The sequence below is a fragment of the Tachypleus tridentatus genome, chromosome 1, assembly GCF_004210375.1.
Source record: "Tachypleus tridentatus isolate NWPU-2018 chromosome 1, ASM421037v1, whole genome shotgun sequence".
Classification (NCBI taxonomy): Eukaryota; Metazoa; Arthropoda; class Merostomata; order Xiphosura; family Limulidae; genus Tachypleus; species Tachypleus tridentatus.
In genome coordinates, this window is record NC_134825.1 from 165000699 (window position 1) to 165016393 (window position 15695).

General features: G+C 35.6%; 1 long non-coding RNA gene across 1 annotated transcript in view; it reads left to right on the plus strand.

Moving 5' to 3' along the window:
* LOC143229694 (uncharacterized) overlaps window positions 1-15695 on the plus strand; it is a 108832-nt gene that overhangs the window by 64969 nt on the left and 28168 nt on the right. The gene's annotated exons all lie outside the window — the stretch shown is intronic.

Consider the following 15695-nt stretch of genomic DNA (forward strand, 5'->3'; position numbering starts at 1 on the left):
AGAGTTGAGACTCGCGTTTCGCTTCCTTTGGCGAAAAAATTGCTTTCCTTTACTTTGGGTTCATAGAAGTATTATAAAAACAATGATTAAGTTTCTATATTTTATTAGAGTAGCTCTGGTGTTGGCAGTGGATACTGGTGACTAGGTTTAGTCTACATGTTCCAAAATATGGGAAAATTATTGCAGATCGCCCTTGTGTAGCTTTACGCAAACATTTGAAACAAACAAGTGCATAAAAAAAAATTAAAAATAGCCTAGAGTAGCAGAATACTTCAGAAAAAGTAAAACTTTAATATTAGAATAGTAAATAATTAGTGTTAAAAATTAAACTTTAATATTAGAGTAGTACATAATTAAATTGTTAAAAAGTAATACTTTTAATATTAGAGTAGTACATAATTAGTGTTAAAAAGTAATACTTTTAATATCAGGGTAGTACAAAATTAAAGTGTTAAAGTAAAACTTTAATGTTAGAGCAGTACGTGATTAAACTGCTAAAAAGTAAAACTTTAATATTAGAACAGTACATAAGTAAAGTGTTATCGAATAGTTTTTAATACAAAGAAATATGCTGTTTTTGAAGCACGTTTCTCCAGCCAGTTATATACAAAGTGAGAAAATTTAAAGAGTAAGGTAAGATTTAACCACGCGATCGTCAACATACCCACTCCAACATTTGGCAAATTTATAACAAATTTCTTTCCTGGTTTCAGTTAAATAATGCATGTATACACATAGACATTGTCTCTATAACAAAGCCCTTTCCAGTGGCGCGGTACTATGTCTCTGGACTTGCAATGCCAGAAACCAGGTTCCGATTCCAGTGGTGGATAGAGCAGACACCCAAGTCTGCAGTTTTTGTATTTAATTATAAAACAACAAAGTAACACTAGGAATCTACTCTACTACTACCTGATGTAATCCTGGCTTCTCGTTATAAACAACAACAAATAAAACGCTGTGACATAGTAATGGGTCCCGGCATGGCCAGTTGAGTCAAGGCGTTCGACTCGAAATCTGAGGGTCGCGGGTTCGAATCTTGGTCGCACCAAAAATACTCGCCCTCCCAGCCGTGGGGGCGTTATAATGTGACGGTCAATCCCACTCTTCGTTGGTAAAAGAGTAGTCCAAGAGTTGGCGGTGGGTGGTGATGACTAGCTGCCTTCCCTCTAGTCTGACACTGCTAAATTAGGGACGGCTAGCGCAGATAGCCCTCGAGTAGCTTTGCGCGAAATTCAAAAAACAAAAACAGACATAATAATGACCAACCTAACCCTATTTAAAGAACAAAAATCATAAATTTTGTTATTGAAGTTCACTATTATAATGTTATTTTTATTTTGTGCCTACTTTACTTACATTTTTTCTACTAGTTAAACTAGTGTATAACAAGTCAATAAGCAATAGAAGTATAGATTTCTTGGAGTATTGTATCGCAATACGCAATTTAACGTTTTACAAGTAGATTGTTTGGTTTGTTTGGAATTTCGCACATAGCTACTCGAGGTCTACACTCTTGTGCAAATTAATTGAATCAAGACGGAAAATTACGATTTTTCAATTTTTTTTTACGTTTTATTTCTGAGTATCCAAAAATTACTCTCAAATTAATACGTGATATGACCACCTTTATTTTTCAGAAGATCATTAATCCGCTTTGGCATCGAGTCCATGAGTTGACTGTAATCTTTACTAATTTTTGGATCGCGGTACCACACCTCAATTATGGCCTCAATTAGCTTATCTTTCGTAGTACAGTCTTTTCCCTGAAGTCTTTCTTTACAAATCGCCCAAATATTTTCTATAGGATTTAAGTCCGGAGAGCTTCCAGGCCAGTCCAGCACCTTTATTCGTGTTGTAGTCATAAAAGTCTTCAAGTTTCGATGTGTGGCACGGAGCCAAATCTTGCTGAAAAATGCCAGATTTACCTGGAAATCTATTTTTCAATTCTGGAACGACTCTTCTCTGCAAATCTTCGATGTACTGTTGTCCTCGCATCATACCTTCCACGATATGTAAGCTTCCAACACCATAGAAGCTGAAAAAACTCCAAAACATCTTCAAGGGATGTTTTACAAACTGATTGATGTAAGATTCTTGAAGTTTCTCACCGGGAGATCTGCGAACATGCAGACTTCTTTGACCCTGTAAGAATAAATGAGTCTCGTCACAGAATAACACCTTTCTCCATTGTTCTTGTGTCCAGTTCTTGTATTTAAGACCCCACTGATACCGTTTTTTCTTTATTTAGTTGGTAAGAAGTTGTTTTTTGACTGGTCTCCTTGCCCTTCTAACGCAATTTCGAATGACATAATATTCCTCAAAATTTCCCCCCAAAATAGATTAACCGTACTGCAAAACACAGCTAATGACACCGTCTGTGTGACAAAATGACTATTAAACGAAATCAGCGGGTCCAGCGAGCCAACACCGGCCACCATGCTGAAAATATTGTAAAATGACGATTTCTTTCAATTAATTTTCACAAGGGTGTACCTGAGCTATCCGTTCCTAATTTAGCAGTGTAAAACCAGAGGGAAGACAGATAATCATCACCACCCACTGCCAACTCTTGGGCTACTCTTACCAACGAATAGTGGGATTGGCCGTCACATTAAAACGCCCCCTCGGCTGAAAGAGGGAGCATGTTTGGTGTGAGAGGGATTTGAACCCGCGACCCTCAGTTTACGAGTCGAGTGCATTAACCACCTAGCCATGCCAGGTCCTTTTTACAAGTAGAACATTCGTTACTAACTACAGTAATATCAGTTGAAGTACACGAATTCAACAGCATTCCTGTCAATACAATTACTACATACCGTTATGTTTGTTTCGGACTAGAGTAAAAACAAAACAAAACTGTTTTTCGTTTCAGAAGAGATTCATTGGCTAGAAAACGTAGCGTTATGAGAAAACAATACACCAATGTAAGAAAACAAAATACGTCCAATAAACATTTCGGAAAAAAAAAGATTCCATCATAAGTAACTTGTAAAAATGAAAACAATTATTATTACAAGAAAGTCAACTTAGAACAGTTTTCAGTTCTAAGAAGACTGATATTGTTGAGAGACAGAGGGACGTATTTAAGTAGTAATGTTCCTGTTTTCAGATATTTTATTTTGAGCTCTGTTTGAAGAAGCAGAAAGTCTAAAGTTCTATGTACCGATCGAATGTCTTGTGTGTTGGCTCTGCTTACATACTGCAGAGCCAAACGGATTATTAGCTCTTCTGATGTTTCGACCGATATTCCCCAGTGTTCATGCACTAATACTTTAAGATAGAGCTTAGTTTTCAGAGGCTGCGCTGGTTCCGCACTGTGTAAATAAACGAACAATGAACATTAGGGAACATTGGTCAAACGGTTAGTCACAAATGAAAAAATTAATTAATTTCTAAATAGTGTCCAACCTATTATTTCTACTTTCTACGTGATTTGGAATATCTTTACTAGCAGGTGTTTAACACTAAAAACATGTGCTAGTTTAGATGTTATAGTCGTAGATAGTACCACTAACAGATTAACCACGTTTCATCAGCACGTGTCACTGGATATTCCAATCACGTAAAAGGTAAAAATGGTAGATCCACTTGAATTTATAGAAGCTAATTAATTTCTTTTATACACGGGTAACGTGTTTATTTTGAACAATATGTCAAAATCGTTGCATACCAATGTTTTGTAATACAGTATTTTTTTTTACGAAATTGAAATTAATTAACACATTTAAAGATCATTGTATGCACAGCTTCCATTAAGTGATAGAGCTTATGCAGAGAAATTAATTAAGCAAATAGCAAAGTGACCGTCTGTTCACTGGTTTTCTAACCTAAATCCTGTTGCTACACACAAGTTGCACGATCAAAATATTCAATTTTACTTCAGACAGCACATACATCACGGGTTCGAATCACCGTCACACCAAACAGGCTCGCTATTTTACCCGTAGGAACGTTATAATGTTATGGTCAATCCCACTATTCGTTGGTAAAAGAGTAGCCCAAGAGTTGGCGGTGGATGGTGATGACTAGCTGCCTTTCCTCTAGTTTTACACTGCTAAATTATGAACGGCTAGCGCAGACAGCCCTCGTGTAGCTTTGCGCGAAATTCAAAAACAAACAGCACATAAATGTGCATCATATAATGCACATAATCTATATAAACTCACCATAGATTTGTAAGATTTTGATGCTGAGTTCAATTTTGTCCTTGTGTTTAGTTTTGATACATCTGTATGAAGTCATCTTATCTTATTTCTAAAAAAAACAAATAACATTACTTTACACTTTGACCTTATGTAACTAGAGGTGATTCATACAAATATTACTTATCCAAAAGTTAACTGTTTAAATGGAATAAATAAATAAATTATCTTTATTCTGATGCACTGGCTGTTTAAGCCTTTTAAGATTTCTATCTCTAATACTTATTTATTCATTCTTCAACAGGCCCCTCACGAGCCAAAGGGGGACATTTTCTGTTCAAAAAAAACCAAAAAAAAACAAACAAACTACCCTATCCGCTTTTTTCGTAATTTGAAGTGAAATTTTTATTGGCTGGAAAAACAATTTCTGCACTTTGTTTTAGTGTTTATAGGGCAAAAGTGATTTGAAGTGGTAAGGTGACAAATCTGTGAGTGCATCAGGAGCTTAAGAAACTTGCTGCACAGTACGATATTATGGTTTTATTTGCTTTCAGTGTTTCTGTATGCTAATCCCACTGCTGACTACAGTGATGCTTCGATCTTTCCTACCGAATTGCATAAAAACATAAAAAGGTTTGTTTGTTATGATTTGAATTTCGCTCAAAGCTACTCAAGGGCTATCTGCGCTAGCCGTCCCTAATTTAGCAGTGTAAGACTAGAGGGAAGGCAGCTAGTCATCACCACTCACCGTCAATTCACACTAATTAAGTAATAGTCAGCCTTTTATGCTTCTGCTATTACCTATTTATGTGGCCCGGCCTGGCCAGGTGGTTAAGGCACTCAACTCGTATTCCAAAGATTATGGGTTTGAATCCTTATCACAAGAAACATGCTCGCCATTTCACCCGTAGGATCGTTATAATGTGACGGTCAATCCCACTACTCATTGGTAAGAGTAGCCCAAGAGTTGGTGGTGGGTGGTGATGACTATCTGCCTTCCCTCTAGTCTTACTTTACTAAATTAGGGGCGGCTAGCGCAAGCAGCCCTCGTGTAGCTTTGCACGAAATTCAAAACAACCAATTGTTTAATTAGTAATACTGAGAATGTGGCTTTATTGATATATACTGAACTTGCTCCCAGTGGTTAGACCTTAGTACCAGCTACTGTAGAGACTTGAGGATGCTGCATTTCATTTTAAAAAAATATCGGTTAACAAACAAAATTTGTCTTGAAATGATACGTCAAAAACGGAAAGTTTCCGGGTTGAAATTACTTTTAATATTTAACACTTTTGTGTAAGGACACTCCTAGGCTTCTGACGGACGTGTTAATTAGTTTTAGTCATTGACCTGAACTTAAACTATTCTATCATAATACTTTTTTCATTTTACAATTTCCTTGGTAATCATTCAGGAATAAGTTAAAGTTACAGTAAAACTACGTTATGACTAAGTTCCGTTCCTATGTATCTTTAGATTATTGTTATTGACTAAGTTAAATTAAGTGTCATTACATCATCAGTATTATTGTGATTAGAATGTTCTACGATTTAATATGTTCTAGATGCCATCTCGTGTCCCCCGCTGGTACAGCGGTAAGTTTACGGATTTACAACGCTAAAATCAGGTGTTCGATATTCCTCAGTGGGCTCAGCAGATGGTCCGATGTGACTGTTCCAGAAAACCCCATACATGCCATCTAGTGTTAGTTTCAATTGTTCTAATTTTTTTTTAAATCTTTCAGTCTACATTTTTATGTTTAGTTTTCTTATGATAAATAGTTCTGCTTCGCGTGCAAATCAAAATATTAACTTGTCTAGTTTATCAAGATAAAGCTCTCTGTTAATGGTCTTATTATAGTTAGAATTAGTTTATATTCAGTTACTTAATTTTCTAAGTTAATAACGTACTTCGTAGATTCGTCCCACCTTCCCGAATTGTATGAAACGTAAAATTTCTTGCTGCAGGAAGCAATACTCCAATTATCATGTATACAATAAGTAAAGTTCACCAGAATAAATGCGGACCTCCCATATCTGTTCAGCAATTGACGATTCGACAGTCTGTATCCGCTCGCATTAATTGTGCGCATTATTCTTGTTTTTTAAATAAAAGTTTTCCAACACGTAGCACTGTAGGTAAATCTTTCGATATAGCTTAATTGTTCGGTCGATTTCCATGGTAAAAACTTAAATTGATCTTTCAACTGAATTTCATGGTTACAACTTTGTATTACGATTTACGTAACTGAAATGTAGGCTGGTTTAAGTAATTTTTAACAAATCAACAATGTTAGTAAAAAACAGTTGTACGGTTATCGATCAAAATCAATATCGAACAAATATTTAGGTTAAAAAAAAATCGATTTTGTACTCTTCAAACAATTTGCAAAAAATTCATGTCTGACAACGTTTCGCCATTGAAACCTTTTACAATTCTTCCCGAACATTACGGTTTCAGTTCATGTACTGTTAGCCATGATGATTAAACGTTGACTGAAGCAAGGAGTTTTTCTATTCTATTAATACCTGGAGAATAAAGGTAACTTTTTTTTTTCTAACATTATTGTCTAAATGTCTAAATATCTCCAATATGTGCTACAAAATCTAAAAAAACACCATTACGTAAGATAATTTTGTTTAATATTGAATAATTACAAGCTGCAGCGTACATCTTGCTGTCCCAAATATATCTTAACTGCGATATAAACAGCACATTCACCAGTATATACCCTCCAGTGGCGCAGCGGTATGTCTGCGGACTTACAACGCTAAAAACCAGGTTTCGATACTGTGGTGGGCAGAGCACAGATAGTCCATTGTGTAGCTTTGTGCTTAATTCAAAATAACAACGCCTGTATAACTTTACATTGAAAATACAATTTACAACTGTTGAGAACAAATGTTATAATAAGCATTCTTTTACGTGAAGATTTTCTAAATAACACAAATTTTGACTATTCTAATAAAAACCAAACAGTAAAGACTGATATTTCATTTCAGTTTTAACTTTTAAGGCTCTGTGTAAGAGCTGTTCTCAGACCCATTCGTTGTACTGCTATTTAGAAAATATTAAGTTTTATGTTTCATTTTCTTAATATAAGACATTCTTTTGCTTATAAGATAACGCCAACAATGCTTTTCTTTATTTGAGAAATAACTGAGCAGTAGCAAACCTAAATGAAACGTTCGCAGTTAGAAATCACTAACATTGTTGACGCTACAGAAAAGACGTTTCGAAGCTCAGGAAATACGATTAGGCTTTTATACGTACTTTGGCTCAGTGAAAAATAGCAGTAAGAAAAAATAAAACGAGGGGCATAATCACTTAGTAATTGAAATAAAGAGTGTTATGGTGTACGCTCTTGTATCGTGAATAAGCTTTGATAAGATTCTTCCAAAGCAATGTGTGTCTGAATGTACGCCTTGTGATAGCTCGAATATAGGATCGACCGTGCGTGTCACCGTGCACTCTTTCAATGATACAATGTCTTGAGACTGATAGGATCTATTGTAACTACCTTTCATTGCAAAGGAACATGCAAAGAAGATGGTCAACGCCACCTTTTGGGAAGTTGGCAGCTCTTTCTACAGCGATGTAGGCGAAATATTCGTCACTGTTCTGTATTATTTCTACAAACCTAAGGTATCAGTTCCTCCATTAGATTGCGCCTAAGATATGACCAACTTAATCAGTTCATGATGCCGGATCAATAGGTGATGATTTAGAGAAAGGCGTTTGTCACGTGTTGCTTTGATAATGTATCGATATCTTGCTTCTCATAGTGAGCCGACAGTAATAGCACGACTAGGCTTCTCATTGGTGAACATTTAACGACGTCATCCAGAATAAATTCGTCGACATGCGTGATCCCTGTCTTGAAACAGCCGCGCATAAGAATGATGCCAAACAGATTTCTACGCTGATATTGTACTAACCCACTGACGAAATAACGGTAAACACCAGAGGGTGTCGCTTTCCAGTTTACAAGGAAACATTTTCCAACAACAGAAACAACAGAATAAACTTATTCAGCCCATCAATACTAAATACGCTGCATATATTGGGTTAATTAATTGTGACTGTGTAGTTATGTGTTACACTTACACATTATCACTTGTTAGAAGTCAGAGGACAAAGCCTAGAAACTACTAATCTGTGTTATTTCTCACAATAAAACATTTACCTTAATAAATGTGTAAGTCACAGGAGAAGTTTGTGGCTACGTGACCTATTAATAACTAAATTAAATAACATGTATACATACAGAGCGTCCGAAAAGCCTGAAACCACGGGCACTGGAACGCATTTTACAGAACGTGTCCCACGTGCTGTTCTTATAATTCGAAACAAATTTGGACTACATCAAACCTCTTGTTCTCTGACAGCTCTGTAAACAGTCATGTATCTGAAATTACGAAAAGCTGTAACTCGTTTACGATCCCAGAATTTTTTGGACTACTTGTATATTGGATAACAACTTAGATGAATATACATCTCTTGTAAATATAATTAAACGTGTAATTCATGGTCTTGTGATTACGATAAAATGATTCATTTGATTGAATTCCAGTGATCTTTATTACAAGTTACTGTATACGTATATAATTATATACTTCTGTCGCTAGGATACGACCGTAGAAACTTTTGTCACTAAAGCACATTTTATCTCCCGCCATTTCAATACTTTTACACAAATTCCACTTACTTATTCCTCGTGTGCTAAGCCCTTGGCTTCTGACGTTATTGTGTACATCATAAAGGACATAATTCTAAACTAACCTTTCTTTAGATATTAAAATTAACATGAATACTGTTTTATTTTTATAAATATCTGTTTGCGGTGGAGTCTGTAATACTTGGAAAGGTGTTCTATTTCATTTCACTATATTTTTAAAGTCGCTGATTTGTCTTACTGCCATCATAATGAAGACCAAACACCGTATACAAAACTTTTCATCTGCGATCCTCCAAACTAACCGATCCTTCTTTAGTTATCTAAATATGTCAAATTCATTACACCAAATATGATCCATTAATCCTTGAACACCATTACTTGTCTTTCCCACGTCCTGAAATTTCGCTTGTTTTTTGTTCTATCTTTTTTTCTACAGAAGAAATCTTACATTTTCGTCTGTTTTTCTCCGTTTTAAAGCCTTTGTTTTCTTTTTATAACACGAAAACCTAATGGACATCGATGATCTGCGATTTTTTACATGCGAATGTAGCTCGGGACGACAAATTAGCTGTAACTGATGCATGGCGTTCCAAGTTTCCTCACTTTTCCTTCCATCATGACGATGAGGCGAAACATCTTGTAGTAATCAAATTTTCGTTGCCATGTGCAGCTGTCAAACTCGTTTTGCAAGAACATTACTAATACTGCACTCAATCGGAAATATCTACCCTGCATCTCATACATGAAGAGTAGAAAGCTGAAATGATTGTAGGGTTTTATTGAATCGTGAGAAAAAAAAAAAAAGTCAAATCGTAGCAGATAAATTTTGTAGAAAAAAAAACTTATTTAAGCCACATATTTTTTCCACATTTTTTTGTAATGGTAGGCCTACATTTTTTCAACGACGTTATCTATCACTGAGTGACATAACTTACCACAGCTAAGAACTACATTTCTGTCTTACTGCCAGTCCACCATTTTTTATATCTCTCTAGCAAATTGCATGATATTAGTAGTGTCCTTTTTTCTATTTAGTCTCCAATATATCTTACTAATAACTTAATACACTTCACTGAAGGGATTTAAGTTTATGCGTGATAGTCGTAACAGTAAAGAAACAAATTGCCCATTGCAGTGAAGGAGTAAGAGCTTTGGTGGCTTCCATTAAATGAATTTCAGACAAACATGCTGGAGTACCACTTGAGCCGGTCGTCCAGAGGGAAGACGGCTAGCTAGTTAACACCCCTCACTGCCAAATTGTGAGCTACTACAATGGAATACTGGGATTTCACTGTCACTCTTATAATGCATCCACAGTCTCAGAATGCGGAGAACCATTTGAAGTGGGTACAATAATAGGACACAAACCAGGGATTCACAGACTTGCACCTTAATCATTAAGCCTAAAAACGTTGTTCTTTTTAAACATTGTTTACTGATACAGTGTCTACTTGTTTGTAATTAAGCTCAAAGCTACATTATGGAAGACCTGTAAGTTGGAAGTCGAAAAACATACCGTTGTGCCACTGGCGGACAGAGAGAGGGAATAGTGTAGCAGTTTAGTAGAATATCTTTTCTTGCTTGAAATGTTGTGAATTATAATTTAATTTAGATGTAAGTAAACCACATAATTACAACTGGGCGCGGACACTCATCTTTATAATAAAAATATGTTGAATTATGAAAATAAATTTAATTTAAAATTTTCAGTGACTTATAATATGGTAGCTATAAATGTATATTAAACGTTAGAAGTCTTTTAGCAATAAAATAATTTTCACATTGGCAACTTACGTGGATGCCTCTTATTACTCAAGCTGTTACGCATTCCATTGTTTTTAAATAGTATTAAGTACAAAGAATCCTCGTCTTAAAGATTCGAACTACCCTATTTCAATACATCTTTACGATCTAACTATAAGAATATTTTGTGTTGAAAAGAACCGTTACACGAACGTCTAAAAGATTTTCAGTGTCACACTATCTACTTCACGTCACTCGACGTCGAAGTGTAGTTCTTATACATGCTATACCAACTCAAATGTCTGTTTGTTTGTTCAGTGACTCGCATATTTCAAATCGTTTTAACGTAACTTTCTCAACCTCTATTTTATTTTTTGTTTGTTTGTTTGGGAATTTCGCACAAAGCTACTCGAGGGCTATCTGTGCTAGCCGTCCCTAATTTAGCAGTGTAAGACTAGAGGGAAGGCAGCTAGTCATCACCACCCACCGCCAACTCTTGGGCTACTCTTTTACCAACGAGTAGTGGGATTGACCGTAAGGATTTTACTAATGTATTCAAATAATATTTTCTCCATTAACATAATATTGAAATATTCACTACTCTAAAAGATAAAACGTGTTATCCGAAACCATTATTCCTTTTATATATTTTCTGTCTGACATGATATTTAGTGACTCGACACATAATCTGGGGTTTGAATTTCCTTCCATCAAACATGTTCCCCCATTCAACTACGGTAGCGTCATAATGTGATGATTTATCCCATTTTTCACAGTTATACGAGTAGCCCAAAAGTTGGCGGTGATTGATGGGGATTATCTTCCTTTCCTCTTGTTCGTTACAGCTAAATTAGGGACAGCAAGCACAGATAGCCCTTGTGTAAGAACTGCGGGATCTATATTTCTAAAAATAATGTAACTATATTAACAACTGTGTGGCGTACAGTTCTAAAAATGATGAAACAGCGGCAAAAACTGTGTGGCGTACAGTTCTAAAAATGGTGAAATAGCGGCAAGAACTGTGTGGCGTACAGTTCTAAAAATGATGAAACAGCGGCAAGAACTGTGTGGCGTACAGTTCTAAAAATGGTGAAATAGCGGCAAGAACTGTGTGGCGTACAGTTCTAAAAATGGTGAAACAGCGGCAAGAACTGTGTGGCGTACAGTTCTAAAAATGATGAAACAGTGGCAAGAACTGTGTGAAACAGCGGCAAGAACTGTGTGGCGTACAGTTCTAAAAATGGTGAAATAGCGGCAAGAACTGTGTGGCGTACAGTTCTAAAAATGGTGAAATAGCGGCAAGAACTGTGTGGCGTACAGTTCTAAAAATGATGAAACAGTGGCAAGAACTGTGTGGCGTACAGTTCTAAAAATGGTGAAACAGCGGCAAGAACTGTGTGGCGTACAGTTCTAAAAATGGTGAAACAGCGGCAAGAACTGTGTGGCGTACAGTTCTAAAAATGGTGAAATAGCGGCAAGAACTGTGTGGCGTACAGTTCTAAAAATGGTGAAACAGCGGCAAGAACTGTGTGGCGTACAGTTCTAAAATGGTGAATAGCGGCAAGAACTGTGTGGCGTACAGTTCTAAAAATGATGAAACAGTGGCAAGAACTGTGTGGCATACAGTTCTAAAAATGATGAAACAGTGGCAAGAACTGTGTGGCGTACAGTTCTAAAAATGATGAAACAGCGGCAAGAACTGTGTGGCGTACAGTTCTAAAAATGATCAAACAGTGGCAAGAACTGTGTGGCGTACAGCTCTAAAAACGACGAAACAGTGGCAAAGACTCTGTGGCGTACAGTTCTAAAAACGACGAAACAGTGGTAAAAAATGGTATAAAGTACAATTACAAACTGTTCGGTTAAAAATGTTACTTGCTGAAATAATCAAAATACATTTAAATTTAATGCTGAAATCTTGAAAGGAGGGAAGAAGAAAGACAAATACTTAAACAGAAAACTGATGACTTTAACTCCAAGATCAGCTGAAACAATTTGGAAGTGTTTAATAAAATCATTTTTAAGAAGTTTGTGTTGAAACAAAGTGGTTTTGTTCTCACAATTGAAACTTTTGTAATATTCCATAGAGTTTGAAAAAACTATCTTGAGCATTTATTCGATTCAAAAATACAATAGTTGTCTCGTTTAATGGCTTTTGTATTCAATTTTATGTGCTTATTCGTTAGCTAACAAAATGCTAATGAACCATCTGTGTGTCACAGACTTTCTTGTAAGTTAGGAATGTTTGTTTTACACATTAGCTTTGTTTATTTCACAAATACGACTTTTTGGAAATAAATGTAAAACGAAAGCACTTCTTAAATGGATAAACGTTAATGTTTTTGTTTAATAGCAATGAGTGAGATTACGTTTTCTACCTTCACCGAAGTGTGAATTATCGTCTATTTGTTGTTGGTGTTGTTTTTTTTGCGAGTATAAAAGGAGATATACAAAAGAGCAGAGTTCTCAAGGCTTCGTTTTTAAGTGGATTTCAAAACAATTAAAAAGAAATACATAACCTGAAAGCTTAAAATATTTAAAGCCTTGAAAAGAAAAACGTGTGTATAAAATTGGAGTTAACTACACAGAACATTTATTTACACAGTAGGTTTAGAAATCACAGTTGCCGTAAAGATTATATATATATATATAGAATGGAAGCAAGAATCGATGTAGTCCCCAATCGATAATTCTGAGAAGCGTTCAAATAAAGTCACACGCTTCTTATAAACCCTTTTAGACTTTAAGGTAAAATTTAGAAATGAAAACTCAAACACTATAAAAGTAGTTTAGGTAAATAAAATCAAACCTTCAGGAGCACCTTCTCACCCACACGGCCGCTGTGCCCTAACGTCTTTTACTGAGAAAATGCGTAAAACTAAACCTTTGTCATTTTCTCAGTAAAAGCATTTTTTTTAGGTGTTTTTAACAAACGTTGGTGTTTAAAACTTAGGTTTCAGACGTTAAAAGCTCGTGAAGATTTGGAAACCAGTAATCATAGTGTTTGTAATAAATTATATTTAAGCCATAATGAATGCATTTCTTCATATACAAGCAAAAAGAGTTAAATAAATCATAAAGTCTGAGATTCGTAACCTTCCCTCATATATAACTAAAAATATTAAAACAACAAATAAAAAGATGAATCTTTGTAGAATAGAGGGCAACTGCCTGTTGTGGAAACACAAGTGTAGAAGTCGACGTTTCAAAAGCATTCCACCTTTCGTCGTCAGGTCAGTGAATCTCTACTCCAGTCAGGAATAGTGATAATCCAACCAATCATGCTCTCCACAATCCACCAGGATACTATAAAAGACCGACAACACCTACACACACACTGACCTAAAACCAAAAGGCAGAAAATTTTCAAAATGTCATCCTCTGCACTTGTGTCTCCACAACAGGCAGTTTCTGTCCACTTTACAAAGGTTCATCATGAATACTCTGCCCAAAACAACCTATCAAAAAAAAAAAAAAATATTAAGTTAAAGCAGTTTCAACAAGAAAGTCTTTAATAATGGTAAGCTGATTATATTTTGAAATAAGATGTGTATTTATAAAAAACGTGTTCCACATGAACACAGAGCACTTTTCAAAGTAACATCCAATCACTAGTTTAGTTCACCCGTATACACACAACACACATTCATACCGTTAAGTAGAAATAGATGCTTTTTTCATAGCTTAAGTATCACTAGATGCTTTATGTTCGTTACAGCCTTAAAATAAAAAAAGCAAATGCCGAAGAAGTGAAGAAAGAAGATTTGTTCAGTTTAAAAAACAAACCGTAATGTATAGGTTTAAATCTATATCTTCACACAGAATGTATGTTTATCTATTGTTTTCCCAGTGAGTCTTTACTTGTGCTTTTACGGTTTCCTTCATGCTTCTGTTTCTACAATTCACACATTGTTTTATTTGGTTTTCTTAGAAGAATCATATATAATTATGTTAGAAACTACTTTCACAAATTGTACCAAAGAAGAGGAAAAAATAGAAGAGTACGTCACTTAGGTTTTATGAGATGGAAAATGCGCTACTGTATCAAAACATAGTGATGTGTCAAACGTAACGAGACTTTTGATCAAATAGGAATATTAAACTTATGAGGCACAGATGACGCTCGTGGTAAATGTTTAAAATTCTTGAAATGCACTAAAACATGTGGAGAGTTGAGCTTAGCTTTGATTGTTAGATTTGTTGAATGTCGCGCAAAGCTATTTGACTGCTGTCTAATTTAAAAGTGATACACTAAAAAGAAGGCAACTATTCAAAACAACCCACCGCCAACTTTGGGGCTACTATTTACCAAAGAAAAGTGAGATTGACTATCACATCATAACACTCGCGATCAAATGCCCTCCTAACCACCACGCTATGTCATACGAATTGACATATCAACTGTGGCAAGTATATATATAATTAAAGGTTCAATAGATAGTTAGCTTCTCATTCTACCATTGTTTTGAATAATAGATCTGAAGGCAAAGAACTTCACAGTAATTGTCAAACTCTCATTTGGCATATGGGCACACAAACTCCTTTTCAGTTAAGCCTAATATTTCGAAAATTATAAAAGCATTTTGGATACTAAATAGGCTTAGTATATAGAAAGCCAACACGAAGACAAAGTGTTACTATATAAAGTTATTGTAGAGTAATTTGATAAAGTGTCTTGTTCTCGATCATATTAGTTGGTGTTGCAATGCTTCAACATAGAATTTAGTCGCTAAAAATGTTCAAACATACTTTTTTATATCATAAAAGTAGTATTTTGTTTTTTGGCTGGAATTTCGCTCAAAGCTACACATAGGGCTATCTGCGCCTAATTTACCAACGTGAGAATAGAGAAAAAGCAACAAGTCATCACCACCCACCGCCAACTCTTGGGCTACTCTTTTACCAACGAAGAGTGGGATTGAACGAACATTATAATGCCCCCACGGCTGAAAGGGCGAGCATGTTTGCTGTGACGGGGATTCGAATCCGTCACCCAGATATTACGAGTCGAACACCTTAACCACCTAGCCATGCCGGGCCAAAAGCAAAAGTAATAAATTACTTAGAATACATACACCCTGTAAAAAGTCTGTTTGTTTCTTTACTGACAATGCTGAATCCAAGTTTCT